The sequence below is a fragment of the Pelophylax lessonae genome (genome assembly GCF_965119305.1).
Source record: "Pelophylax lessonae genome assembly, chromosome: 1".
NCBI lineage: Eukaryota > Metazoa > Chordata > Amphibia > Anura > Ranidae > Pelophylax > Pelophylax lessonae.
In genome coordinates, this window is record NC_138768.1 from 783,761,229 (window position 1) to 783,766,228 (window position 5,000).

The window sequence follows — 5,000 nt, forward strand, 5'->3', positions numbered from 1 at the left end:
GTTAATGGTATTCTGGGTTGCCTTTCTACAGGCATGGACCAGGTACTTCTGATGTAAAGTTGAGTTAAGGAGTTCATCTCTCTTTGAAGTGTTTCTGAACAGTTTTTATTTTCCACTTGGTGGCTTCACGGGGCTTTACAGGGGACACAAATAAAATGTACGCTAAAGGACCTGTCAATCTCAAACCAAAAAGTTAGTTTATGTATCTTGAAAACATTCACAAACACGAATGTAAAAGTTCTCACACTTGAATAGAAAAATAGATATCTGATATTTAGGGAACTTTGCCTGTTGTTCTACATAAGCTACCATTTTTAGACTAAAAGTGACAGTTGGCAGCACTGAGCTTTGGGATTACCGGACAGGAACTAAGCCTGGTGTTACAAAATATTACGTTTAACTATACAGACTTCATAATATGGATACATTTCTAGTGAGTTTGTGGGACTTTTACATGTTCTTTCAAAATAAAAATAAGCCAACGTTTAACTTTTTTTTATGCTTGTTTATCCTTTATTATATGTTTTGTTAAGCTCTGTATTAGTTAAATGTAAAAGAAGAGAACTGAACATTTAGAAGTGTCTGCCTTGTGATGGGCAGACTCATTTCTAATATGTTCTAGGAGATACTGAGGTCTGGTGGTGTTATGTGGACCATCTATGAATGAATTAGAACTGAAGTGAAGGTAGGAAGATAAATGCGGTGTAGATTGGATGAGAAATGGAGTTCGGACTTCCTATACAATTCACTTTTGTAAAGTGCTAAAAAGCGTGTGAATTGGAATAATGCCAGCAGCCCCCTTCCCCATTGCACCTGTATGACCAAAGGAGTGCTGTCACCACCTTGGTGTCTATGGGGTCACACAGCTGAATGACCTCAACAGCTTGGAGGTGTGGAAGTATTTATGCATTTTGATATTAATCCTGAGGTTAATTTTACTGATAGAAGTTGGCTTTATGCAGTGGTGGATATAGGTGAAATATGTCATATTTATTTGGCTTATTCTTGTTCAAATCTAGAATCCACAGTGACTACTGAAACACAAATAATGATGCTGACCATAACCATTTGGGCCACGCTGACCACTTTTTCAGCAATAGTTGTCTTCTGCTGTACCCACATCCTTTCTGATCATGGTCAAAATTAAAGGTGATGTCACACAAGAGGTTTCATAAAGAAACCCTCTACTTAGAAAATATGGAGGCTGCCATTATTGACCTTTCATCCTAAAAAATTCTAACTTCCTGGCTGTCCCATTAATTCAATGGCTTTAATATAATATGAAGCATAGTTCTGGTGCAAGTATGCAGATTAAGGAGTTGATTTACTAAAGGCAAATAGACTGCACTTTGCAAAGTGCAGTTGCACTCTGCAAGTGCAGATGCCCCAGTGCTTAGTAATTGAGCAGAAGCTTTGCTGACTTCCATCATCCAATCATGTGCAAGCAAATTTTCTTTGCATGTGATTGGGTATTATTTGCAAAATGAAGCTTTGCCTCATTTACTAAGCTCTGGAGCAACTGCACTTTGCAAAGCACACAGTCTATTTGACTCTAGTAAATCAACCCCTAAAAATCCTCTGACTTTCTACTCTGCATGCTTGTCCAAGGTCAATGACTTCAGAGGCAGCAAAGAAACTTGTGTTTTGGAATGGGGTCAGCAATGGCAGTCCATGTGTTTCCTTCTAAACCGATAATTATCGATTCCTTCTTTTCAATGACCCTCTACCCCCATCAGAATGCACTGTACTGTTCGGGGAGAGGGTCCTAGTCTGACAGAATGGTGGATGTGAAAAAGTCTTGCGGGGTTCTGCCTTTAGAGAAAGTTCACACTTACATGCTGGGGATTTTGTTCACTAAAAAACATAGTTGTGAAAATTCCTTACTGAACCGATGGTCATTGCTTTATCAGAATTTGTACATTATTGAAAAATGGTCTGCTACTAAGAGACAAGTCATTTTTTTATTTTTTTGGATGCTTTCACCTTAGGAGGCTACATGAAATTGAAGGTATGATAAGCTCTTGTGTGACCCTAGCTGTAAATACATAAAAGGGAATCCATCATAGAGAAATACCTGTGTGAGAGAGAGAAATTGCCACCTCATTACTTTAAATGTTGAGAATATTAATTAGACAAATTAAGTAGCTGATTAAATCTTAACTTCATCAGATATAAAAAACAATATATATATACTGTATTTTCTGGCGTATAAGACTACTTTTGAACCTCAAAAAAATCCCCCAAAAATGGGAGGTCGTCTTGTATGCCGAGTATAATATCTCCAAGGTAACCTAAGTATAAGTATTACCGGTAGATCATGTAATAGGGGGGTCGTCTTATACGCCCAGTCGTCTTATACGCCGGAAAATACGGTATATATATATAGATATATATATAGATATATATATATAGATATATATATAGATACATATATAGATATAGTTAGAATACCTATATATGTCTTCAATGTATCAGTATGGATGGGAGAAGGAAGGGCAGTAATGTGACCCAACCAGGCTCTGATGAGATGCACATTGCTGTCCATCTAACACTGGCACTTGCTGACAGAAGTAAAGAGCAGAGTAAGCAAAGTAAGCAAGGAGTAAGCAAATGACTCATGTGCTGTGCTATAAGTACTCCTGCATTATCCAGGCACCAAGTTAATGGTGGGACAGTAACCACACTGTACTGCTGAAACAAACTGGAACATGGATTACAGTAATGGCTGAACAGCATTGCAAATCATTTATCAAATAGGACAGCTTATATGTATACATTTCAGCTTTAAATTTAAAGTTCAATTTTAGTAACATGTTAAATGTTACACCCATATTCAGGGCATAACAAAGAAGCAGCCATGCACCCACCAGTCCTTCATTGTGACTGTGGGCAGGGGATCATCTCACTGCACTCACTGTAACAATTTGAAAACAATGAGGCTCTGTGGGACTCTGTCTACACAGCCGTGCCATTCATTCACAGCGATCTGCAAATAAATTAACTACAAGTCCCGTCTTCCACCATGGCAGATGGCTTGTATTTCCTAATGAACTGCAAGGGCACTGGTAAGCATCCTTGTAGTTCATTGATTCTTTCTGCTCTTCAGTACCTGTCTGCATGTACAGAAGGTACGATCAGAGAGCTGTACTGAGAGTCTGCAGGAGCCTGGCATTGCACCCAAGATGCTCTGCAGGCTCCTAAGAAAAAAAATAAAAATGTGCATTTATCTTCTTAACAAAAGGGAACTTATACTTTGACCACTTGCCTGGAGTTCAGATGTAAAATCCAGATAAGATACAGACTTAATCTAAATAGTTACAGTACCAGTATAAAACATAAGCTGACAGTCCTGAAGAAGCCTCATATGAAAGCTGTGATTTTGTAGCCCACAGACTGCGCTCCGAAATTCACAAAATATAAATGGATATTAACCTCTTCACACCAAGCACACGCAAATATGTGGCCTCTCGGTGGCCGGGGCTTGGCGCCGAGCGGCTGCATATTTGTGTGCAATAGCGCCAAAGGAGCTGTGCTGAGAGCGTGCGCCTTGCACGCTCCCGGCATAGTTACTGGCAGGTAACTGGGAGATTTCCGATCATGTGACTGCCATGACAGCCAATCCCGCCTGTCACATAACCATAAGCCCCTCTTCCTGGTATTCTAAAGCCCTTAAAGGGCTGGCAGGTGTCGGCTCTAAGGGGTTACCATTTATAGGTAAGAACAGATTGTTGATCCAGGGAATATTTTATTGCTCTCAGGGGAATCAAGAAGAAATGTATTTTCCCCCTGCTGAAGCATACTGGACCATGCTTTGAAGGGTTTTTTGCCTTCCTCTGGGACAACGGTGGGTATAAGATTGTATACAGGAAGGTTTTCTATTTTTTTTTTTTTTCTTTTGGTTGAATTAGATGGACTTATGTCTTTTGACCCTGACTAACTACTATGGGGTGGATTTACTAAAACTGGAGAGTGCAAAATCTGGTGCAGCTCTGCATAGAAAACAAGCAGCTTCCAGGTTTTTTTTTTTTTTGGCAAACTTAATTGAACAAGCTGAAGTTGGAAGTTGATTGGTTACCATGCACAGCTGCACCAGATTTTGCACTCTTCAGTTTTAGTAAATCAGTATGTTTAGGTTTAGTAAACCCCTATGTATATTACTGTAGGCGCAAGCTTGACCTATTCCAGTTCCCTGAGTGTGATATCACTGCCTCAGAATGAGTAAGTAACCCATAGGTTAAAAATTGTCAGCTTCCATCTGCAGCTTCTCACAAGGGTGTTTAATATTTGACTTAAAAGATCTTCATTCTTAAAGGACTACTATGGTGAAAAATATTATATTCTGATAAAAGATGAGGTTAGTACATACATATATAATTAGTATAGGAGGTGCTTTTAAAGAGGAAGTAAACCCTCCTCTGACACTTGTACCTATAGGTAAGCCTATGATAAGGCTTACCTATAGGTACTGTAAATATCTCCTAAACATGTACCGTTTAGGAGATATTTACCTTACATGCAGCCAGTGACGTCACTGGCACATGCGCTCTGAAGGAACGGCCGCTGGCGCCGTTTCTTCAGAGCCCGTGCCGTGACCGTCGGCTCCCGTGCGCATGCGCGGGAGTGACGTCACCGCGGCTCCGGCCAATCAGATGGCCAGATGCCGCGATCCCGGAAGACGGGCGACTGGACATGTCGCCCGTCATACAGGTAAGCGGGCGGCATGGCGGGGACTCGTTCTTAGGTAAGTATTTCATAATGAGCTAGTATGCGATGCATACTAGCTCATTATGTGTTTCTCTTTCAGGTTGCAAAAAAAAATTGTATGGGTTTACAACCTCTTTAATATCACATGCCTATATTTATATTTTTCTCCACATTTATATTCAGGCCAAGCTGTCCAGCAAAAGTGACAGTGACAAAGTTTGGGACAAGTATAACAATGCCAGGGATGCTTGCACAGTTTCAGTTACAGTTCTTTTCTTTAATGAGTTTAATACCAT

At 40.1% G+C, this 5,000-nt stretch overlaps 1 protein-coding gene across 5 annotated transcripts in view; it reads left to right on the forward strand.

The window, feature by feature from the left end:
• Positions 1–5,000, forward strand: part of LDB2 (LIM domain binding 2) — a 645,842-nt gene that overhangs the window by 470 nt on the left and 640,372 nt on the right. The gene's annotated exons all lie outside the window — the stretch shown is intronic.